Below are 26,347 nucleotides of genomic sequence, written 5' to 3' on the forward strand. Positions count from 1 at the left end.
TCGTGCAGAGGCCATCAGCTGATCATGAGCATCACTTACAAAACACAAGCTGCTGCCTAAGCAAAGCAGGTTTACTTCTCCACATCCACCAAAGAGGGAATGAGAGAGACAAAGTCAGTCAGGGAGGGGGTGGGAGCGTAAAACCTAAGCATGTTTGGTGTCACACACCTACCAGTACAGGGTTTCAAACCCCTGACTATGTATTGCTATCACATGTCTATGCAGTTATTGCATGCGACACATAGCTTACATGTTGAGGAGCTGACCAAACGTATATGTGATGGTGAGTGACATCTGCAACAGGGATATGGTAGGTGTAGTACACGTGCCTGTCCACATGAACAGGTGTCAGCATCAACACAGCCACACTCTCTCAGGGACACACACATTGACACACTTAGCAGGGTCAGGAATACACTTCCTAACTAGTTAGGTTTGCCACAATACAGTAATGTGCAGGTATCACATGCACCACAGGGGTTATCTGGAGGTTATATGGGCAAAGGGTATGTGAAGGTGTCCGACATCAGACAGCAAGCTTCAGTATGCCAATGGGGGTTGTAGCGAGTGTGAATGTGGTCGAAAACATCATACACCACACAAACACAGGGTGCCAGTACTGACATGCATGCGTGCACTGCTTCACGGGTGTGCAGTGGTTGACTGTGCCATAAGGCTATACAAGGCTAGGTGAACGGTATACCTTGGCATCAGGCCACCTGACAATGGTCTGCAGTGTGGATCAGGGGTGTAGTGTCTGGATTGTCCCACATAGGTGGGTATTGTATTCACCATCCAGTCACCTAGGTAACTACTGTGTCTGGCCGTTGCTGTGCAATGCTTGCCATATATGTGTTCTTTAGTCCATGACATGGACGCTATCTGGGCTGTGCACACGTCCCACATGCAAGTACAGTGACATGTGGAACTGTACCTGGGGTGTCTAGCCCATGTTGTGTACACAGATTATCATCAGATGTACCAGTCCTGGCCTCATGTGGTGGGAATTGGTAATGGACAGCAGGTTGACCCTGCACATACATTGACAGCATGATACAGGTATTTCCAGGTGTCAGTGGCATCTGGCTGTATAGGGCATGTGTTTAAGGCATGGTAAGTCCTTTGCGAGTCACATTTGATGGCACCATAGGTGTTGCAAGTGTCCAGTGGGGAACATAGTGAAGGTGCACTGTCTTGAATGCACATGCCTATTGTACTGATGGACAGGGTGCCATGCCCTCTGTAGTCCACTGCAATCAAACCATGGTTACTATTCTGTGGGCAATATGTAGGGTACTACCAACATAGCGGGTGTTGCCTAGGCAAGTGTGTCTGTGTATGAGACATGGGTTGAGAGTGTTCTCCGGGTAATACAAGGGTTGCTAACTTTGTTAGCCAGGTCTTGATGTCACATGCAGGGGTATGGATTGGCACCCCAGCCTCTCGGCTATTTCACATCTGTTATCTTTGTAAGGTGGACATTGTGACATATAAAATAGGGCCACCATATAAGAAATTTGCAAAACCCACTCCACAATAAGTCCAATTGTTACTCACAGCCACCTCCACACAGGATACGAATTACAAACACACACGCCATGTCTGGGATTAGAACTCTTGCCTAGCTTATTACACTACAGCTTTATGCAGTTACAGGACGCGCCACAGAGATTACTGGAGTACTCCTTCCCCGAAGGTGTATTTCACTGGGAATGACATCAGCAGGCTTGCCAAAGAAGGTCAAAGGAGGTTGCAGTGACTGTGAATGCCCTCAAAAGCATTGCACCCTACACAGAAAGAAACACACACAAACATCCACACTTGCCATGTGTGGGAATAGAACCCCTACCAAAGTACTACATCACACTATAGCATTACGCTGTTATAGGATGCACCACAGAGATTACTGAGCTACTCCTTTCCCAAAGGTGTATTTCAAACTGAATGACATCAGCAGCCTTGCCAAAGTAGGCCATTTGTAATGTAGAGTGTGTGACTAGCCTAAAAAGCATTTCTCCACACACACACAGTTGCAATGTCTGGGATTAGAACTCCTGCCTAACTAGTTTATCGCACTACAGCATTACACAGTTATAGGATGCGCCACGGAGATTACTGGGCTACTCCTTTCCTAAAGTAGTATTTCAAACTGAATGACATCAGCAGGCTTGTCATAGTAGGGCTATGGGGAGGGCAGTGTGTGTGCATGGACCATAACCCATTTATCTAGAGGTGGACACACCACACTCAGGCACACGCAGGTTTATATTCTGCAGGTACATGTATACAACTGCTAGATGACTACTACCTTGTACAGTCATATGTTGTACAGCTAGCACTTGCACCACAGTCTCTTTAATGCTGAGGGGATACCAGTGGCCAATTTCTACAGTAAGTGACATTTACACATCATGTGGTTGTAGCCATTTGGCTGTGTGCTCGGTGGGACAGGCCTCATGATGGAAGGCTCTCTGTCACTCTCTTCCACACATCTATGTATATGTACATTTGGCATATTATAGTGTGTTGTCCTTGGATATATGTGTGTATTCCTATCCAATGTGTGTGCAAAGCATGACTGGTGCATACTGAGGAGTGTATGCACTAACATCTGCAACTATCAGATATGTATGGTCCACTGTTGTTGGCAGACATGGGCTTCATTTGTTTAAGTGTGTGAGCATGCCCAGAATGCCCTTCTGTGTTGCCTGTGCACATCTATTCCAGGTAGTTTGTACTCCAGTGCAGACCTTTGTGTTCTACAACTAGCAAACTGTTTCGGCAGGATATCTGTAGATCAGTTGGCAATATGGGCTCAAACTGTGAAAGGGATAGTGTGCCGTGTAGGTGATTGTGTCGGTGCTGCTTCTGCTACATGATACTGGTGTTAGCAGAGATATTCAGACATGTGTACTGTTACACACTGTGATGTTTTATGTCCTCAAGTACTGTCAGGTGGACATTTTTGCTCGCAGTGATGTCCTGGGGAACACAGGGTGAATGCAGCTGTGTTCAGTATTGTGGTCAAATGCCTACATAGTCATGGCAAGTTATGCCATTCTGGAGGGGGTGCTGCAGACACTTGCTGCTGGGTCTGTGTATCCAGTTCAGCACCTTGGTACAGTGATGGCAGAAGATCCCATACTTGTAAATCCATTGACGTGACAGTATGGCCTTATCTTGCTGTGGCAATACCTCACAGCTGTACAGATTCAGATTCGCACATGTTACCCAGAGGCAGGGGTCATAAGTCAGGACATTACCCCTATTGCAGTGTACGGGCAGGTTTGTAGCCACCCATTTGTGCTTGAAGCCAGGGATAGTATGTGCACACGGCTGGGTTTTGGACTTTACACATTCCATGCTACCCATGTTCCCACCACCCCCCTCCCTATTATTATATCCTCTTCCATACATTATGCATACATTTTCTGATACTTTTCCTACAGTTATCACTTCATTACAGCTGTGTTTTGGTGTTAGTCCGCAGTTCGTGCAGTGGGACATGGTGGACATGTTATTGTAGTTTGTCCACATGACCTTGCATACGGCTTATGTGGAGTGTGTTATGTTATTTGGGTGTCCATAACATAACATACATTGGCAGTATGGGTGAGACGCAGGCCTTTGGCAGAGGCCTGTAGGCCATTTGGGGGTGATGCAGGCCAGCTGTAGCAGGCCGTTGCATTCTGTCAGTCCTACAGTCCCAGACTGCCATACAGTATATTCACCTGAGGTGATAGGGTAGGTGTGTTAAGTGTTCATGCCAATACTTTGTATCAGTATTGATCAGGTGGTGTGGATGCTGGCAGGGTGCTGCTTACAGCTAGGGACAAACCTGCAATGGGACACTTGCACTGCATGCTGCATTCTTTCACTATTGCCATTAACAGGTGGAGGTCATATGGTACCCAGTCCCAACAGCAGGGATACGACCGGAGAGGTACCCGTGGGTGGTGTTTGGGTGAGCTGGGTGCATGTGTGCTATGGACACTACTTGCATCTGACTCAAAGATATGCATGGCGCATTCCAGTTATGCTGGCTTTTGCAGGGACATCAGCCGTATCCCAATACATCAGTCCCATCACCTTTGTGATCTGCAAGTGTTCGGCCAGACGACATCTGTATTCCCTACTACAAGCCCAGATAATGTGAGCCATACCTGTATGTACAATTCCAAGGGTGTATCCATTTCACAGTTACACATTATATACTGCATGTCCGGGGTACTTTTCCCTGTGTACTGCTTGTATATCTAGCACAACAGTCATGGCTTGTCCATCTTTCAGATGGTGACACATTACAGCCATACATTTACAATGGCTTACTGCTAGCGTGTGTTAAACTGGGGAGCATTGTCTATGGGACTGCAGTTGTGAGGACTTGTGGGCAATGGCCACCAGGTCAAACCTCAACATGCATACATACTGACCACTCTCACACAATATGAAACACACACCAACCTAACACACGCATACCTGCATATTGTACAAATGCTACAATCCATCCTGCTACTTTGGCCAACTCAGGTCATCTGTGCTCCACTGGTAATATACCTACACATACATGTCTACCTTGGATTGGAAGGGGGCACACCGGTTTCTACATAGGATTGGAGGGGCACACCTGTTTCTACATTTCTACATAGGATTGGGGGGCACATCTGACGGTTACTACATTTCTACTAAGAAGTGGGGGGGGTCCACCTGTTACGTGTCTACATCAGATTGGGGGACACACACCAGACTGTTACTACATTTCTACATAGGATTTGGGGGGGGGGAGCACCTGACACTTGTACACATTTGTTATGACTGTACTGGTATGTCAGGTACTCCATTTCATTTTGTATTCTAACCTATCACGCTGACTAGAGGCACATCTTTGTACTACAGCTCTTAGGTTTGACTGACCTACATATCAGTTCCTGATGTCCCACCCTTCAGAACTAACATCCCACTGCCTGACCTGCTGTAATCTATGTAGGCCTGGGGGAGGGTACTCACAGCCATCATTCAGAGGCCTTAGCACGGCCTTTGTTTGTGTTTGTCTGCACCTGTCCTGCTAGCTGAGACTGCTGTTGGGTAAGTGAATCTCCCTGACTGGCATGTGTGCCTCATATGGACACACATGTGGCCCAGCACATTTCCTACAGTGGCTTTTGTCGGCATGTAAAGTACTGGCTACTATGGTGACACCACTGTGTGTTACAGATCTCATGGTGCCACTATTGGTGTCTTATCTGTTGGCATCCCATTCAGTCACCCAATTCCCTTGCAAGTGGACATCCACACCATAGATACAAGTAAAAACATATACTACTACATTTGGCAACTGGCAAGGAGAGTGACTTGCCTTGTGGGTGTGCCAGTATTGAAGATGGTGCTGGAGGGCTGCCTATGTCGGATGCACACAGTACACTCCCTATACATGGTCGAAGCACAGGTAGTGCCATGTTTGTCATCCCTTTTACTATATGGGCGAGTCAGAGAGTGGTGTCATTCCCTGGGTCCCTCCCATGTCAGTGTATGTGCTATGCATTGCCTCTTTGCAAAGGCCAGGGCATACTGGGCACGCCTCATTCTGCCTATTGGAGAAGGCTCAGGTTGTTCCTCCTCTGAGTCACTCTGTGCCTGTGCAGGCCTTGGCAATGGTAGAGGACTGTGTGGCCTGCCCCATGCTGTTTCTGCTGCAGCTGTTTCCGCAGGATCATATTGTGTAGCATGGCACATATGATGACAATTTGAGTGCATTCAGCTGGGGAGTACTGCAAGGCTCCACCAAAGTGTCCAGGCACCGGAACCGTGACTTGAGCATCCCAAACACACGCTCTATTACAACTCTGGTCTGTGTGTGTGCCTCATTATGGAGTTCTTGTTCGGCTGTGTGTGCATTTCTGATGGGTGTCATCAGCCACGGCTCCACTGCGTAACCAGCATCCCCCACTAGGTGACCGTAAGGGATATCCCCACTGGCAAATCTCTGGTTCAGCTGTGTCAGATGCCAGATGTGGAAATCATGATAGCTTCCAGGGTAGCCAGCACACACTTTCATTATTATGCCCCGGGCATTGCACACAACCTGGAAGCTGATGGAGGGGAAGCCCTTGCGGTTCATTTAGACTGTACCCCGCTCACCGGGTGGTGCTTTAATGCTTATGTGCGTGCAGTCTATAGCATCCACTACCTCAGGGTATTCTGCTATTTAGTGGAAGAGATGCATATTGCTGGCCAATGCCTCACGGGTGTTGGGGAAATATACGTGCTCACCAGCATGTGCTGACATGGCATCCAGACACTGCAGTACCCTGGATGCTGATACCTGTGAGATCCCCATGATATCCCCAGTTTTCCTTTGGAAGGTACCTGTCGCTAGTATTCTTAGACCTACACATACCTTGGTATCCACTAGGAAGGGTTCCCCTCTGTTAGTTCTGTGTGTGAGGCGTGGCCGGCACAGCTCAACAATTTGCTGTAGGAGGTCCCTGTCCACCCTATAGCGCTCCACTATCTCCAACTCATGTAGCTCCTAGTAGGTTACCCTGGGTCTGTACACTCTTCTCAGTCTCCTCACTGTGGGTTGGTCAACAGCATTCTCATCCTCACCATCCTCAGCCTCTTCCACATGTTGATGTATGATAGCTATTGCAGCCCCTATCATTTTTGTTTGTTAAAATTCCCCGCTTGTATACTCCGGTGGTGTAGAGTATTTGGGCAAAACCAGAGGGAAAGGTGTTTGCATAGTTTATAGTAGTGTTCTGGGCTGGGCTGGTCTGCTGCCTGTGTAATTGGCTGATTCTGATACATTTCACCTGCCAGCTATGCTAGTTCTTCATGATTACCTTCCTACTGCTGTTTTCCCTTTCCACTGCCATCCTGTTTAACCCCGGAGGCGGGCTGCGCAAACACAGTGCTCAAATGTGCACGGAGCTATTTCCTGGTTTACCTTTTTTTTCCCCTTTAAAACTAGGTGCATGTCATGCACACCCGCTTAGGCAATGAAGAGAGTGCTAGGCAGCCTCAGACACTCCCCCCTGCTTAGCTCTGCTAAGCTAAGAGCAAACCCGAGTCACAGTGCTCCAATCCACTTACAGTATGCCTGACGCACGCCCCTATGATGTCAGCTAACTCCTAGGCTTGCACCAAGCTATTCCTGCTCTTAAACTGTTGGGTGTTGACTGGCATGCAGGGGAATCTGGGATTCAGTATCATTGCCCTCATTTGCATAGGACTGCCTGCTGATGCATAGTTACAGGTCCCACACTGAGCCTCCCCCTTAGCAACACTATTCACTGGTCATGTTGTCTTCTGCCTACCACTGAGTATAATAGCAAAATATTGATTTTGGTTAGAATGCTTACTTTATTTTTTTTTCGCCCGATCCCATTTGCGCCACACTGCCCTACGCTTAAAAAGCCAAGATAGACTAAAAATAAATAAATAAATAAAAGTTATTTTTTATTTTTGCAACCGTTTTCCATGACAATGGCGATACATTTGACCATTGGCATGCTTTCTACATAATATCCACTCTTTATTTGGAGCTATCAAGGCTCCGTTTTGTAGTTTGCAGAAATGTACTCTGTTACTAACAGAGTACATTTCTGCAGATTACACTAGTCCTGCACGGCTGGCTTCCAGCTTCCTGGATCACAAATTCACCCCATTTGCATGGATTTCACCTGCAAGTGGGGTAATTTGCATAAAGGAGCAGAGTCCGTGCAGGACTAGGGCAGGAGCGCTCGTGCACGTCCCTACAGCTTATTCCTGGATCGCACGGCAGACGTATTGCATGCTGGAGCTCCTGCACTAGTCCTGCACACCGTGCAGGACTTGAATCTGGGGGATTGTGTCTGCTACTGCACTGAAACAGGGAGATAACATTTTCTTTATGGCGCACCCATAAAGTTACTTAATTTCAACTATTCTTCTGAAGTTAGTTAACTTCTTGTGCTGCAGTTTCCATTGTTAAAATACAAACCTCTAAACAGTTACAATAGTGTATACACACTTCTGTTCAGTACTTTACAAAATATCTCTTCAGCATACATCTGTACAATATTTCACACAGTTCTAATAGATCCGCAATACAAGCATCTTACATGAAGCATGTTAACATTCACAAATGACATAGCCATTTACAAAATTCCAGACAACTGTGCTGGCAGCATTTCCCTTTTGTTACACTTCTATATAAATCATATTAATATTCACAAATGACATATATTTACAAAAGTCCAGCTAGCTGGGCTGGCAGTATCTCGTTTTGCGACACCTTCAGCTCGGGTAATCCCAATCTGCCATGTTCTACTGGAAGAATAAGCTTATCCCACTTGACTCTTGCCTTCTTCCCCTCCCATATAAAACCCTTCAGCTCTTTATAAATTAGGTACTTTTCTGTTATCAGGGCAACACTTTCAATACAATTGTTCAGCTGTAATCGTGTTCCTTAACATGTCTGTTAACCACATATCTGTAAAAATGATTTGTTTTAATAATACATTTTAAGAAATAGAACTTATTTTAAATTTTTACAGACATCTAGTTAATACATGTGTTAAGGTCGTAGATTACGGCTGAACGATCGCGTTGAAAGTGTTGCCTTGATAAGTTAGAGAGAAAGTAAAAAATTAATAAATACATCAAATTTGGAAAACATGTCTTTTTTTTCCAATAGTCATAATATGCTTACCGTTGTAAGACAATATATTTATACATCCTAGCAATGGTTCTTTCCTTGTCAGTGAAGCCTAGCTAAATCAGTACCTGAGGCTTTTAAAAAAAAACGATTACTGCTGAACAGCTGCAAGATGCGAACTAAGTGTAATTACACATTTGGATTAGGACTTTATGAAGAATATGTTTAATAGTATGCATATTATGCCTATTATGGAGAAATACATTTTATAGTATGTATATTATGGAGAAACTGTTTTTTTTTTTTTTTTTTTTTTACTACACTGTTACCAGCCAAACACTTCAAATGTGGTTCCTGAGCTCCGAATCCATTGTCAAAGCATGTCTTTTTGATGTTAATCTTAACAGGTGCGTGTAAAATAATTACATGGATAATATTTAAAAAAAGAAGCTGTAACACACCTGTTAAGATTAACATCAAAAATACATGGTTTGACCCTGGATTCAGAGCTCCACAACTGCATAGAAAGTGTTGCCCCGATAACGGAAAAGTACCATAAATTACTATCCACAACTTCTCCTCCGGTTGATAAAAATATGCCTGACCTGTGTACAAAACTAAAGTGACTAAAAACATTTTAACTGCTAGTATCTTACTATCGATACCCATATAACGGAGCTTCCATTTCCTCGGTTTTTGTATTATCTTTAGTTTAGTCTCTTCTACATATCCTTAAGCTGCCACACCAGTATCACTTTTAATCCATACTCCTAAATACTTAATTTTCTCATCTGCCCATAAATATGGATATTGCTAAACCAATTTGCATGTGGGTACAAAGTTTACCACTACTGCTTTTTATTTTAACTTCATTAAGTTGTATCCAGAAAAGGTCTGAAACTGAAACTGTCTCAGTGTGCTCCTCAGGACTGTAATGCCCCTTTCTGGTTCTGTCAGGTATAAAATAACATTATCTGCAAATAAAGCCAGCTTTTGTTAACTACCATACCAATTATATCCTTGAATATCCGAGTCCTTTATTTTCTTTGCCAGTGGTTCTAAATATAATGCAAACAACAAGGAGAGAGGACACACCTGCCTGGTTTCTATGCTCAAGCAAAGATTATCAAAGTAGGCCCCACCCACTTTACTTTTCGCCAAAATCCCTCATATATCCTCCTAATCAACCTTATAATTTTATCAAGGAGTGCAAATGCTTCCATTGCTCTGCTCAAACTCCCAGCTTACTCTGTCAAATGCCTTCTCTGCACCAAGACCTACCAACAGTGGTATTTTCTTACACTCTGCTTCCCTCTGGATCATCACTGTTCTGTTAATGTTGTCAGATGTCTGCAACCCTTCCATAAAACCATACTGATCCATATCTATCAATTTTGGCACCCCTTTTGCCATTCTTTTAGCCAGTATAGTAATGAAATGGGCCGCTATGAAGCTGGTTTTGATAGGTCTTTACCCTCTTTAGGTTTTACAGCTACTACTGCATTATTCGAAGATGTTGGTACTTTTCTTATAATGCTGTCAAACAAAACCTTCGGGATCAGTTTTTTTTCCCTGTTAGCTTCCAAACTTCCACAAAAACTGTATCTATTCCTGGGGAGTTTCCTGTAGATTGGTTATATGCCACTATTCCTCCCTATCCTAACTGCGAGCAATTGAGCCTCCTCTACCTCTAACTTTTGCATATTTAATTCTTCCATAAACATTTTCATTTCTATCATTTCTTGATTTCCATATTTCTCTGCTTTAGACTTTCATAGAATTTTCAAAATATTTCTAATGCTTTTACAGGATCACTTGTTATAGGCTCCCTAAGCTTGGTGACAACTCTTTCTACTTTTTGTTGCCATAGTCTTTCTGCTAAAAGTTTTGTGGTCTAGAGTTACCAAAAACAGTTGCTTAACAGCAGTCTTTTAAACTCATGCATATTATCAAGGTAATCCCTTAATTTCTGTTTAGCATTCTGTAGTTGCTCCTCTTGTTCTGTGAGATTCTCCCTATTTTGCAATACTTTAACTTGTGTCAGTCCCTCTAAGTAATTCTTGTTACTTTGTAACCATCTTCCTTTCTTTTATTTCCACCCTATTTTTAAATTCCATTTTAATTCTATCCCATGCTCTAGCTATATTTTTAGAAGAACTTTGTCTTCTCTAACAGCTCCTGAAAAATTTTCACTAATCATTCCTTAAATTCCTGTCTTTTCAACAGATAGGTAGGAAAGCGCTAGTGTCTCATTTTCATTTTATTACCCTGTGTTTTTATTTTAGTTATTACTGGTGCATGATCTGAAATACAGTAGAGTCGATTATCCAAAATGTCAATTATCCAAACACAACCTTCCAAAGTTTTCGGGTAGAAAAAAATCATTAAGTCTGAATATGTAAACATTATATGTATTCACTTGTTCATAGGTTAGTACTAAGCTAACTGCCCTTGCGAGCCATTTTAAGCCTAGCCAATTATCCCTTGTGAGACTCAAACCCTGCACCTTGTGTTTGTAAGGCAAACACCTTAACCATTAGTCCACCCTCCCAACCCTGTGCATTTTTTTTTAGCTTGTAGCCCGCTTCTGTGTGAAAAGTATTTATTGTCCACTGGAATCACTGAATGGTTGAATTGTGTATTCCCTTCATGCAGAAAAAGCAAGATTTTAGAAGTTTATTATCTGGTTCAATGTATGTTTGATTATCCAAACAACCCTAGGTCCCAAGTAGTTTGGATAATCGACTCTCTACTATAGTCACTGGGTGCATATCAAGACCTTCAACTGCACATGTTCCTGTGAAACACAAATTCTGTCTAGCCAAGCCCAATTTTTGTACCTTGGGGAATAACATGTGAATTCACACCTTCCATGCCAAATATTTTCATAAATTTCTTTAAAAATCTACCCTCCTTTGTCAAATTTTCCCTTCTGGGCCCCCCCAGACATCTTCACTGTTGCAAATCAACTTCCATTCCTAACCAATAAGTAATATTCCTTACTGAAAGCTGATTATGTCTCTCAGAATTTTCTTAAGCTTCATTATTGCAGTTTTCTGTGGATTGTAAAATATACACCAGTGTAATCTTTCTCCCTTGCAAGTAGTCCTTTAGTACTATAAATCTGTCATTATTATATTGGAGCTCCTCTTGTAATTAATGCAAGTATTTCTCTCTTCCTTTGCACCAGGTATTCTGCTGAATAACCATGCTGAAAATCTTTATCAAATTCACATATTCAGCTCTTTCCAAGTGTGTGTTCCGGATCAGCTATTTGCACTCCACATTTTTTTAATATAGTTAACTAACCTTTCTTTTTGTATTTACCTGAGAGACCACTAACATTTAAAAACATAGAAAGAATCATATTCTTCAGGAATTATTATTCCCACCATTTACATAGAACAGTTTTTTTTTTTAAATGTCTGGTTCCAGCTTTTGTATTACATGCGTGCACCATTTGGCAAGTTAACCTTTTATACAATTGTTTGTCATCTCCATTTGAGTCGATGTCACATCTTACAGAACTTGTTGTTTTAATGAAAACTCTCAAGCAAAAATACACCCCCCCCCACCTCAATGCCCCCCTAAAATATATTAACAACAACACACAAAACTGCATATAATAAGAACAAACATTCTAAACTGATAGCCACACCAACAGGTTAGACACAACCAAAAAGAAAGGTCAGTCAAGCTAAGACACATGATTCAGCCTATGCTTTTACCAAGTGCTATATGGTTTTGTCTTATCTTTATAGCTCTCCCAGGTAAGAAAACACTTGAATGTTTTCAATAAACATTTTCTCCAAGCCTCTTCTCTTTATCAGATTGTCTTCTTGTGACATGCAAACCAGACACAAACTGCTAAGGATAATTTGTTTACCAGAAAAAAAACGTAATACTCTTATTCTGTTCCATTTATGTGTTTTGGAGTAAACTTGTTAATGAATAAATCCTAGGGTTAACCCAATCATTTCCCTATGCAAGCATAAGAAAAAGCACACCATTTTTTCCTTTTGTCATACTCTCGTAACCAGACCTTTCCTCTCTCTCCTTTTTTCCTCACATTGTAGTGCCTACAATTCTTAAAACTGAACAAGGAAAAAGAGAGAAGGGAGAAAGAAAAAACAAAAGCACCTGTTTACATCAGTATCCCCATTACACAAAAAAAAAGAAAACTTTACTTCATAGATTGCTAAGAAAGTCATGCAACATTTAAACATTGCCATTAAGGAAAAAAGTTTTTTTTTACTTACAGTTAACTTTCTCCTTTCTCCCTCTACAAAGTAGTTTTCGAAGATTAATGACACTGTAAGGCTTATGTTTTAGAGTCCCATACAAGTTTAAAGTCCACAAAAATGTAATATTTCTAAATCCTCTTGTTCTGCCATGTTTCACAAATATAATTATTGCTTTGTAAACCCACATTTGTGCATTTCCAAGTTACTGAATTTATTCTTTGAACATTAACATGAAGCAGGGTAAATGCTTTAAAGTCATTCACGAGTTTATCAAAGTCCAAGAAGTCAGATATTTACAGATTTTCTTGTTCTGTCAGGTTTCACAAATATAATTACTGCTTTATCATCCCACAGTTGTCGATTTCCAAGTTACTAGCTTTAATCCTGTTAATCTCCATCTCCCAAATCCTGTCTCTGTTTCATTTCTAACATATTTTCAATTCTTCTAGTAGATTCTTATGTTTTCTTCCCTCTCTCAGGCAACTGAAACAGTGAAATAGATTTCATGGTCTTAGTCTCTCTGTAGTCTATCACCAGGAGAACATGAAGCAGAACATCCTTCTGATTCACAGCTCACCCTTTGTTGGACAGACTTCTGTATTTACTCCTTAGCATGCATTTCATCGAAAAATGATTTTGTTCCTCCAGGGAAAAACACTTTGAAGATGGCTGGGTACAGTAGCTTGAATCTCACACCTGATTTTCGACATTCCCTAAATAATGGTACATATTTACTCCTCTTCTGCCTGGTGTACACTGAGTAATCATTTTCCACAAACACTCTACTCCCACTTTTAGTACTTAATCCTTCTGCCACAGTTTTGTCAGAATCTACCCCTTCTGCTAAGACTGCATCTTTACTATTAACGGTCTAGGTTGTTTTCTAGTAACCAGATCTGGAGCAGACCCATGATATGCCCTTTCAATTAACAGTTCCTGTTGTGGAATACCAGTCCAGTTGCTTATTTGTGCTTTCATAAAATGAATATAATGTTCTTCCAACTTCTCTGGTACAGCATAAAATCTCAGGTTTTCCCTACGTGCTCCATCTTTCAATGCTATTTTTGAAACATCTCCTCTTGTGCAGTCTCCTATTCAGACAGCCTTTTCCTCATTTCAACCTCTGACTTTTGCAGTTCTGTCACTTCACCTGAAGAAGAAGTTATATACCTACCATAACATTCCATGTTAGTTGTCTTCATCTCGCCTCCTTTCATGCTTGCTGGGATCGGAGCTGATCCTCTGCTCCTACTCGGCCATCTTCTATAGCTCGAGAGCGGTTTACTGGCTCGAGGCTACCCCTTATCCCATGATGCCTAGCGCTAGCTACCCAGATCTCATTTGAAATAGCTAACCTAAGCCATGGAATGAAACCGCTCCAAGCAGAAGGTTAATCCCACCTGTCATAAACTCTAAGTCAGTAGAGGAAACAAACCAGGGAACACTCAGCCAGTGAAAACTGACCTCCTCTCGGTCCAACAGGACAGGGGGATGGAGGGGGAGACGCAAGAAAGAAGACTAGATGAAGACAACTAACATGGAACGTTATGGTACGTACATAACTTCTTTATGTTAAGTTGTCTATTTCGCCTTCGTTTCTTGCTTGTTGGGACAGCGTCCCTAGCACCTACGATCCTGGGTGGCTCATTGGAACAGACTCTTCAGAACAGTGGAACCAAAGTTAGCTCTACTCCTGGAGACCATGTCTACCTTGTAATGAGAAATAAAGGTATGAGGATTTGCCCACATGGCAGTGGCACAGATAGAGTCCATGGGCATCTAGCCTGGAAGGCTACAGAGGTGGCCAAAGCCCTAGTAGAATGACCTTTCAGTTTGATAGACAACTCTTTTTTTCTTAGATGGCAGATGAAGGTAATAATGTGAGACAACCACCTGGACAGAGTCACTTTGGAAAATGGAAGACCCTGTTTGCCCCTAGCATAGGAAAGGAAAAGTTGGTCCGACTTTCTTATATCCTTAGTTCTATGCAGGTAAAAACACAATTGTCGAACATCCAATTGGTGTAACTTGTATTCTGCCTTGTTGGTGTGGTTAGGAAAAACACAGGGAAGTCTACAGATTGGTTTAGGTTATTCTCTGAGCAGACTTTCGGAAGGAAAGAGGGATTAGTTCTCAGAGCAACCCTGTCCTTATGAAAAACTAAGTACGGAGGACAAACACTCAGTGCCTGAAGTTCCAAGACACGTCTGGCTGAGGTAATAGCTACCAGAAAGAGAGTTTTCCAAGATAGAAACTTAATGGAGCAGGATGCAGCCGGTTCAAAAGGGGGCATAATCAAGGAGGTTAGTACCAAATTAAGGTCCCAAGGAGGAGGGGGATCTCTTACTGGGGGCCTAAGGAGAGTAGTCCCTCTGAGAAAGGCTTTACACAGCTTATGAGACATAATGTTTAGATTGGAAAAACCGACATGAAAGTTAGAGATGGCCGTTAGTTGCACCCTGATTGTGGCAGAAGTGGACCCAGAATGAAAAAGCTCCATTAGGAACTCCAAGATTTCGTGAAGTGGGGCTGAAAAGGGATCCATGTTCCTAGCCTCTGCCCAACAAGAGAAACGTTTCCATTTGCTAGCATAACTCTTCCTAGTAGCGAATTTGTGAGAGGAGAATAATCTCACTCATGGCTGGGGAAATGCTGGGAAGCCTGGCTAGGGTTGGAATTGGATCAACCAAGCTGTGAGCTGGAGTGTTTAGAGGGATTGATGCAGCTCTCCTGATTGATGAATCAGCAGGTCTGGAATAGGATCCAGAGTCCAGGGCTGCTTGAGGAGGTAACGGGGCAGGAACGGAAACCATATCTGTCGAGGCCAGTAAGTGGCAATGAGGATCATTTTGCAACCCAATGGGATAGCTTTCTGTATGAGTTTGGGTATAAGAGGGAACGGAAGGAAGGCATAAAGAAGTCCCTGAGGCCAAATCGTGGACTAGAGCATCTCTGGGAGGGTGACCGGGAAGCGGCAAAAGGGAGAAGTAGTTGCTGCATTTGCTGTTGAATGGGGTGGCAAACAGATCGCAGCAAGGCTGTCCCCATTTGCGGAAGATCAGATCCGCAACTACCTGATTCAGAGACCACTTGTGAGGCATGAGAATAGCTCTGCTGAGCCTGTCCGCTATGACGTTGGACTTCCCAGGGATGTGTGTCGTAATCAGAAATTGTTGGGAGGCAATCGCCCACTGCCAGAGTCTGAGAGCTTCTCGATATAGGGGGTAGGACCTGGTTCCGTCCTGCTTGTTGATGTACCACACCACTGACATGCTGTCCGTTTGAATTGCAATGGTCCCAGAAGGGAGACAGTCCTGAAGGGCTTGCAACGCTAGGAGCACGGCTCTCATCTCCAAGACATTTATGTGCAGATGATACTCGTGAGGCTGCCAAGTGCCTTGGACTGTCCTGCCCACCCTATCAGAGAGGCATCCGTGGCCACTGTGGCAACCGGAGGGAGCTGTATGAATGGTCTGCCCTGAGACACTAGTGGGGAGACCATCCACCAGGAAAGGTGCCTTTTGCATGTTTCTGTAATCATGATCATACGAGACATGGTGAGCTGTTGAAAGGACCACTGTGTGAAGAGAAGCCACTGAAGAATTCTCATGTGAAAACGGGCCAGAGGTAGAAGAAAAATTGCCGCTGCCATAGAACCCAGAGTTAGAAGGACCAACCTGACTTGTACCCTTTTGCATTGCATGAGGATATGAACTTGCTGCCGAACTGTGGCCACCCTGTCTGGGGGTAGCCTTGCGGACATGCTTCTTGTATCTAAATCTGCTCCTATGTAAGTAATAGATTGACAGGGCAACAAGACAGATTTTTCGAAATTTATAGTAACGCCTAGCTGGGCACAGATTGAGATTGTATAGTCCCTGGCTTGAAGGAGTTGATGCCTGGTAGTAGCAGTAAGGAGCCAGTCGTTTAGATATGGAAACACCTGGAATCCTCGACGCCTCAGGTGAGCCGTGACTACTGCCATGCATTTGGTGAACACCCTGGGGGCTGTGGTGAGACCAAAGAGCAGAGCTCTGAACTGGTAATGACTGGCCCCCAGCCGGAAGCGAAGATATCTCCTGGAGCGCCTGTCCATCTTGATATGGTAGTACGCATCCTGAAGATCTACTGAGCACATCCAACTGTCCTGACCCAGAAAGGGTAGAATGGACTGTAGCGTGACCATCCGAAACCTTGTTCTTTGAACAGACTTGTTTAGTCTGCTGAGATACAATATTGGTCTCCAGTCCCCTGTCTTTTCTGGTACCAAAAAGAACCTTGAGTAAGTTCCGGATCTGTGCTGGTCTGTCGGGACTTCCTGGATGACTTTTTCTAGCAGTCTTGAAACATCTATGACTGCTTGGGCCCTCAGATTGGGTGGAACATCTGGAAGGGATTTGTTCGATGGAAAGGGGGATTGAAAGAAGGGAATTATGTAGCCTCCGGATATGATTGAGTGTACCCATTTGTACTCGCGTTAGGTTTTGCCAGGCTTTTAGGTACAGTGAAAGTCTTCCCCCAACTGCCTCCAGAGGCAGGTAGCCAGGCAACCCCTTCAGGGATGCTGGAAGGGCTAGTCAGAGAAAGATTCTCTGCTGCCCTGGTTCTGCGGACCCCCTCTGCCACGACGGCGGCGTCTGTTGTTGTTTCCTCCTCTGTCTCTGGAGGAAAAATCACTACGTGTGTCAGGCGAGGCTCCCTGGGATTTCCAGAACCACATTTTATCACTCTTCTGACCCTTGGGGTATGGTCTGGAAGGAGTGGAAAAACGGACTCCCACGGCAGAGAGTCTTGCCTTCCTGTTCACACCTAGTGAGAGTGTCTTTCACCTGTGGTCCAAAAAGAAAGGAACCGTCAAAGGGAGTGTTGGTGAATGAGGCTCTAAAGGGTTCTGCAAAATTACACAGCCACATCCATGCGTGTCTCCTGAGGGCCTGCGGCTCTACTCGCACCATCGGCTGCATATGAAATGAGCCTCATGGAGGAGTTGACTACCGAATTTAGGGTCGCCAGCTGAGAAGCCAATTTAGCTTGAGCCCCTTCAGCTGACTGATCCTGAAGGGTATCTCCGAGCTCTTTCAGGAGATCCCTCTGAAGCCTGGTAAAATGGCATAAGTAATTCAGTGACCTCATGGAAAAGGTCGCTGAAGCAAACATTCGCTTCCCGTATCTATCCATGGTCCTAGACTCCTTGTTAGGAGGATGGCCAGAGGAAGAAGTTTCCACTAACTCCTTTTTAGTGGCTGCTGCTACCACCATGGCATCTACGGGAACACCCTTAGTAAGTAACTGTTTATCAGAGGGTGCAGTGATAAACTTGCCAGGTCTCCTCGGGGTTGGTTCCACTGTATCCGGGGCTGACCAAGCCCTTCGAGCCACCACTGACATTAGTGGATCGAAAGGCGGAGAAACCCAGGAGGTGGAAGGTCGGTAATCGAACGCATCCAGGAATATGGATTTGTCCTCGGTAGGGGGCTAGGGCATTCCAGTTCCCCCTCTGCTTAAGCATTTCTAGGATGTCCGAAAAGGAACCATCTTCAGAGGGGGATCTCGGGGACCTTTCCGATTCATCCAGATCTGTATCCGAAGTGACAGACTCAGGGGAGTCAATGTGCTTCCTCTTGCACTTCCTCTTCCGAGGGGGCTCATCTGAATGATCAGGGGAGGCCTCAGAAGAAGAGGAAACACCCAATGGGGTGCTCTGGAGCGCCAGTTCCCCACGCTTGGGGTCTGGAGGAGGGGCAGAGGTTGATGCAGTCACTACAAGGGACAGAGCCAGTGGGGTCGAAGGTGGAGCTGACTCAGAGGCCAATACACTCCTCATGACATCGAAGGCATCCCTGCCACGATGCAGAGAAGGCTCCGAGGAAACCGGAATCCTCCTCCCCACCGAGGGAGATGGCTCAGAGGCCGATGTAGGAGCCAGCTCACCTGCGCCGACACTCCAAGAGGGAGAACGGGGTCGGACAAGGGTCCGATGCCACTCGCCTCTCGGAGCCAACGAGGGAGTCTCGGCGCCCAGATCCCTCAATGGATGGCACCATCGAAGGGATCGGAGCAGACGACGGAACCAAAGGAGAAATCATTATCGGTGCCGACGGTTCCACGATTCGAACCCAAACAAACTCCAGCTCCGAGCTCAATGGAGTCGGAGGAGGAACATTGATAGAAGGGGACGGAGCAGACACCTGTTGAAGAGTGCTGGACAACATTTTGGCCAGTAAATAACTGACAAGAAATACCCAATGGATACAAAAACTTGTAAAATAAAAAAAAAAAAACACTACTAACCAAGTATTTCCGAAGCATTTTAATAATCCACACACTAAGCGTTTTCACCATCAACACATGGCATCATCAGAGTGAATGGAATCCAGTTGAACCAATGCTTTATACATTTTGGTTGAACAATAATCCAATTAACCAAAGCCTTAATCACCTTGTCCTTAAAGAAGCATGTGTCGAATAAATACAAATACATATATTGTCCCAGCCTCAAATTTGACAATGATTGTATAAAATGCACATAAGGAATACATGAAAATACATACAAAAATATGCATATCAAATAATTTACCTTATAATTTGTACACTTGATTGTGTTATTTTAATGTTTAAATAACATTGGCCTTTTGCTTCAAAATTGGTTTTAAGGAGATGTATTCATTACGTCCAGGTGGCATAAAGGCATTTAACATAATCTGTCATTTGTACTCAAAAAGTTCCACCTTTAATTTTTCATCTCCTCCTCTTTCGTTGTACAACACCCTGTCTATAACAAAGAATATAAATCTCCTGAAATTGGTGTACTATGTGTATATAAAGCATTGTGTGCATCATGACCCTTGATGGCCCTAAGATGCTCACCTATCCTGTCTTTTAATCTCCTAATGGTCTTACCAACATAGTAAGCACTACAGTTGGTGCACGTGGCTAAATAAACCACCTTGGATGTATTACAATTCACTCTACCTGGACATGAGATGGTTCTATTATAACCTTGTACACCAACATAAGGGCCATCATTAATATACCTAGACATCCTACAAGTGCCACATCTGCTCATTTTGCAAATAGTCTGTTTAATAGTATGCTGTTCCAAAAATTCTTTTACATTTCTACCCCTTGAGTAAACAATTCTGTGAAACCTACCCAAAAAATTTTTAAGGTCACTACTGAAACAAATGTCCCAAGCTGTTCGTACAACTTCCTCAATGTCTTTTATTTGGCTATTGTAAGTTAACACTAAAGCCCTAGAATTAAATTAATCTTGTTGTGTATGTGTTATCACATTGTCAATACTCTTCACCACTAAAATAGGGGGAAACAGTGCGTTTCTCTTACTTAAAACCTCTTTATGCATTCTAGTCAACAACTTGAGGGAATAACCTCTTTCCAAAAACATTCCTATCAAAATATATAATTCTTTCTCCAAAATTTTATTGTCATTTATAATTCTGGACAACCTTACCATTTGTCCCTTAATACCCCTACGCTGATGCAAAGGGTGACAACTACTGTAATGCAGTAATGAATTACTATACGTTTCTTTCCTATATATTTTACTCACTACACCATCTAAACTTTTTAATAGAGTGATATCCAAAAAATCTATTTGTTCATCACTCCATTTACTACTAAATTTCAGAAAGGTAGTAGTTGTATTTAAATACTCTACAAAGGGATTTAGTTTCTTGTTCATTACCTTTCCACAGAATCAGGACATCATCTAGAAATAGACTGTATAGTAATATTTTTTTCTTTGTAGATGGAATTCAAAACACATTGTTCCTCCCAATGGAGTAAAACTAAACTGGCAAAAATAGGGGCACACTTTGACCCCATTGCCACACCTGAGATTTGATGAAAAATCTCCCCATCAAACATCAAATAGTTGTTTAAGTACCATTTCCATGCAAGAAAAAATGAAATTCACACTGTCATTACTGAAACATTTATTTTTGACTAAACTTTCAGTGAAATAATCTATACCTTCTTCGTAGAGTATAAAGACCATTCAGTACCTGAAGTTTGAAAGTTATTAAACCTTTGCAAACAATGCCACAAATCCTTTAAAATGTGCTGGGCCCCTGTCACAACCCGCTGTGTTTTTTTGTCCACATAAGCTGCCAAAGGTTCCGTTTTAGAACCCCTAGATGCAACTATGGCTCTAAACGGTGGATTGTATAAAACTTTGTGTATTTTTGGAATTCCAAACACAGCGTGGGTGACGGGGTAATCAACTGTCAAATAATTATAATCATCTCCATTGACTGTTCCCTGATGTAAAGCATCCAACAAAAACAAATCTATCCTATGATAGGCTATATTTACCTAATTTAATGAAACCCTCAGATAGGTGGTGGTGTCATCCAATATATCTAACATTTTGGATGTATAGTCAAATTTTGACATGATGACAGCCCCCCCCCCCCCTTATCTGGTTTCATGACTCAATTCTCTATTGGTTGCTAATTGTAACAGAGCTTCCCTTTCACTTCTATTCAAGCTATCACAATACAATTTTTGATTCATTTTTAGGTTGTTGATCAACCCACCAATACACATACATCTCCATAAACGGATATTGAAGCAAAAGGCCAATGTTATTTAAACATTAAAATAACACAATAATCAAGTGTACAAATTATAAGGTAAATTATTTGATATGCATATTTTTGCATGTATTTTCATGTATTCCTTATGTGCATTTTACACAATCATTGTCAAATTTGAGGCTGGGACAGTATATGTATTTGTATTTATTCGATACGTGCTTCTTTAAGGACAAGGTGATTAAGGCTTTGGTTAACTGGATTATTGTTCAACCAAAATGTATAAAGCATTGGTTCAACTGGATTCCATTCACTCTGATAATGCCATGTGTTGATGGTGAAAGCACTTAAGTGTGTGGATTATTAAAACGCTTCGGAAATACTTGGTTGGTCGTGTTTTTTGTTTAACATTTTGGCCAGTGCCTGCGACTTCCAACAACCTACTGACCACTCCCTCCACATCGTGATCAGACAGCCTAGAGGACCGACAAGACTGGGAGGATCTGTGACTACGGTCACTCTGCAAGAGGGGAAACCGAGGAGCCAAATGTATAGACTCTAGAGAAGGGGACCTCAGCCTCTTCTGGGTCCGCGACTGCTCCAAAGGTATTGGTGGAGCCGACGGGGAGAAAGTCTCCTCGGTTCCAGCCGGAACCGAAGTAATAGGTAAGGCTTGTGCCAATGACTGCTCCGAGCTGGAAGCCGACGATTTGGTCGGTTTAGGAGATTTCACAGGCTGAGCCTTGGCCGGTGAATCCTGGGGCTTAAGAAGACCCCCTCAAAATAAGCTTATTTTTGCGCTCCTGCAGAACTCTTGGGCTAAATGCATGGCATACAGAACAAGAGTCTTGCAGGTGCACTGCACCTAAGCAATAGATGCAAAAAGTGTGCCCATCTGTCAGACATTTTCTGACAGCATGAGTCACACTTCTTGAATCCAGACACCTTGGATTTTTTAGACATATCCACCACCTTGGATTGCTTTGGCCAAAGGGCCAAACAGTAAAACTAACACTAATGCTAAAACTACTAACCACAAAAAAACACACAGTATACTACAGATTTAAAAAAAAAAAAAAAAAAAAAAAAAAAATCCTCTAACTAGGAAGCCTCTAACTTAAACGGCTACCTAACAATCAGAAAAAAAAGGGGGAAAGCTTAAACTAAAAGGCTACCTACAAGCGGATAGAGAGGGATGGGGGGAGGGGGAAAACTTGCTAATGTAAACGAGTTCTAAGGAAAAAACTACAACAAACTTTGTTGTGTCTTTCGGCTTTTCCCGGTTAGGGGTCGCCACAGCGGAGAGTACAGTTTTGTACCTACCATAAATGTAGATGCTCGAGTGCTCATACAGCTGCAGTCATTACAGATGGGGTTATCCTGCCATCAGGCGAGTCCTCGGTCGGCCAAATTCCAAAGTCTAGGTCCGGCGTCAGTTGTCGCTTCTTCCCTGACGTCAGTGCGGCAGGGGTATAAAAGAGACAGGCGACGCCATTTTCTTCAGTTTTTCTTGCCCCAGATGTCAGGTGCCCCCAGAAGGAAGGCAAACAATGTTATGCAAAGATGCAATGTTGATAAATCAAAAACAGCAGTTGCAAGCAAATACATCATAAAAGAATACCCCAAAAAGGTTATATGAAAAGGGGTTTGTCATAAGGCCTGTCCTAAGAGGGGATGGAGGGACAGAAACCTGGACTGCAGCTGTATGAGCACTCGAACATCTACATTTATGGTAGGTACAAAACTGTACTAAGTTCATCGTGCATACAGCTGCAGTCATTACAGATGGGTAGAATCCCAAAGCTAAGTAAGGGTGGTAGGCACTAAGTGGAACTAGGAGGGGCTAGGATGCCCTGCAGGACTGCTGTGGCAAAGCCCGCTCTAGATTTTGAGTATAGTGGGAGGTGATAGTGCTTGGAGAAAATGTGCACTGAACTCCAGGTGGCTGCTTCCACAATGTCCTTGGTAGGGACCCCCCTGAGGAAAGCTGCAGAGGTAGCTGTGGCTCTGGTGGAGTGGGATCTGATGCATGCAGGCACAGTTTTTCCATGAAATGAGTAACAAACACGTATGCAGTGGGCTATCCATTTTGAAATTGTCTGTTTGGAAATAGCCTTTCCTTGAGCACCTTGCAGCATAGGACACAAAGAGTTGCTCAGATTTCCTGAATGGCTTTGTCATGTCCAAATAGTAACAAAGTTGTCTGTGAATGTCCAAGGAATGTAGTAGTCTTTCCCCTTTGTTTTGTGGATTAGGATAAAAGGTAGGTAAGTGGATAGTCTGATTCAAAGCTACACTGGATACTACCTTTGGCATAAAGGTAGGGTTGGTTTGTAAGGAAACTCTGTCCTGATGGAAAATGATGAATGGTTGCACAGCCATGAGGGTCAGTAGCTCCGAAACCCTGCGTGCTGAGGTGATAGCCAGAAGAAAGGCTGTTTTCCATGACAAGTACTGTAGCTCTGTTGAAGAAGCTGGCTCGAAGGGAAGAAGGGTCAGCTTTTCCAATACGAAGTTGAGGTCCCAAGTAGGGACTGGTGGTTTCCTTGGGGGTTTTATATTCTTACGCCTCTGAGGAACTGCCTTAAGAGAGGATGAGAGAATAAAGGAGGATCTGCGTTGTATTGTGCAGAAATGGCTGAAGCGTGGATCTTGATGGAGGAGAAGGAAAGTCCATTGTTTAACATCTCAGCTAGGTACTGTAAAATTTGAGGTATATTTATTAACCAAGGATTCTGTCCCTTTTCTTGATTCCAGGCACAAAATCGTTTCCATTTTTTTCTAGTAGAAGGTCTTCTGGCCTCCAAGATGACATCCTGCACCTCCTTGGAGAGGAGAATCTGTTGGGAAATCAAGGAATTCTCCATGTAGCTAGATTTAGGGTTTTGAGATGGCTGTGAAGGGTTTTGTAGTTGTGCTGGGACAACAGAAGCGGGACTAGAGGTAGGATCCATGGTGGGGAATGTGTCAGGCTCTTCAGGAGCGGATACCAGTGTTGTCTTGGCCAGTCTGGAGCAATGAGAATAATTTTCGGCCCCTCTGCTCTGGCTTTTAATAGAACTTTGGGCAGCAGAGGAAGAGGCGGGAAGGCATAGACTGTCAATGTTGCCCAATTGAAGGAAAGTGCGTCCACTTTCCAGGCCTGTGGATGATAGGTCCTTGAACAAAAATTTTTCAACTAGCAATTTCTGTGGGTAGCAAAGAAATCTATGTCTGGCTGTCCCCATGCCTGAGTTATCTTTGTGAAAACTTGAGGATGCAACTTCCATTCGTGTGGATCTGTCATATTTCTGCTTAGGTTGTCTGCCAGTGTGTTTTCCTTCCCTGGCAGGAATTGTGCCTGTAGTTGAATTTGCAATTCCAGTGCTGTGTTCCATAGGGTCATGGCTTGCCTGCACAGGGGGTATGAATGAGTTCCCCCTGTTTGTTTATGTACCACATCAATGTGGTGTTGTCGGTCCTTATCAATAGCTGGCCTGGATGCAGTAGGTCTTTGAAGGTCGTAATAGCCTTTTGCATGGCTAGCATTTCCTTTTGGTTGATGTGAAGGTGCTTCTCCATTTTCCTGAATGCACTGACCTGTCATGTGCTCCCACCTGTTGTGATGATTTGAGTTGCTTGAGGTACACAGAAAGGAAGACCTGTGTTTCTTTGGCAAGCCCACAAAAATTCTTTTGAAGGCATGGAATGAGTGGTATAATTGCTTCCAAGCTGTGGCTGTGTTGAGACCATAAGTTTTTAGGTACCATTGAAGTTTCCTCATATGCAGCTTTGCACATGGGATTAGTAGGATGCAAGATGTCATGAATCCCAGAGCCTGCAGGACTTTCCTTGCAGTTAGCCTGGTGTAAGTTGCCATTTTTCTGAAGTATTGAGACAGTTGCCCTTGCTTGTCTGGCGGTGGTTGTATCCAAGCTGGCACCCAGGAAAATTATTTGTTGAGCCAGAAAGTTCAACAGTTTTATTACAAACGCCAGGTGCTGCAGTATGTCCTTGCTGTCCGCTTGGATCAGCAGATATGGGTAGATTTGTATCCCTTGTAGTCTGCAGAAGGCGATTACTGATGCCAGGCATTTCAACACTAGATAAGCCAAAGGGCAATGCAGAGAATTGGTAATGGGTTGAACCTGCAAGAAATCTGAGGTATCTTCTGCAATCTTGTCTGATAGGGACATGCAGGTATGTCTCCTTGAGGTCCAATGTTACCAGCCAAGACTCCTTGCCCAGCATGGGAAGAAGCTGCTGTAATGTGAGCATCTTGAATTTTGGCACCTGTAGATATGTGTTTAGGATGGATAGGTCTAAGATAGGTTTCCAATCTTTGTCTTTCCTTGGTACCAGGAATAGCCCCTTTGATTTTGTGGCAGGTTTGGCATGACTCTCATTTTTGGAAGGGTGTGAAAGTGGAACCTGTAGCCTCTGTCTATAATGTCCAGAATCCATTTGTCTTTTGTGACAATATGCCAATTTTTTTGAGAATAATGTCAGTTTTCCGCCCAAAGGTGCTGCCATTAAAGCTTTTCTTGGCAGGTGTAGGGGGAAGTCATTGTGTCTGTTTTCTAAAAGACTGTGATCTATCTTCTCCACCTCTTGGGGTTGCTGCTTGCCACTGTATGGCTCTGAAAGATCCTTGAGGTTGCCCTCTGCCCCTTCTTTGAGGTCTGTCCGTGGCTGGAAAGGACCAATTTTTTGAAGGCCAGTTTCTGCTGAAACGTGGAGGCTGTACCTGCAGGAAATCTTTCACTGTTTGCATTGATTTCGCTTTTTCCTCCATTTTCTTTAGCACCTCCTCAGCTTTAACATCAAACAATACATCTTTTTGAAGAGGTGCATCTAATAATTTAGCTTTGACATGATCTGGTAAGGTTTTCTCTGAGCCAAGCATGCCACAGTAGCTCTACATGAGGCCT

The 26,347-nt window shown here is 43.4% G+C and overlaps 1 protein-coding gene across 1 annotated transcript in view; it reads right to left on the minus strand.

The window, feature by feature from the left end:
• Positions 1–26,347, minus strand: part of XRN1 (5'-3' exoribonuclease 1) — a 2,408,514-nt gene that overhangs the window by 2,061,597 nt on the left and 320,570 nt on the right. The gene's annotated exons all lie outside the window — the stretch shown is intronic.

This window comes from Protopterus annectens, chromosome 5.part0 (assembly GCF_019279795.1).
Source record: "Protopterus annectens isolate FY-2018-M chromosome 5.part0, PAN1.0, whole genome shotgun sequence".
NCBI classification, from domain to species: domain Eukaryota; kingdom Metazoa; phylum Chordata; order Ceratodontiformes; family Protopteridae; genus Protopterus; species Protopterus annectens.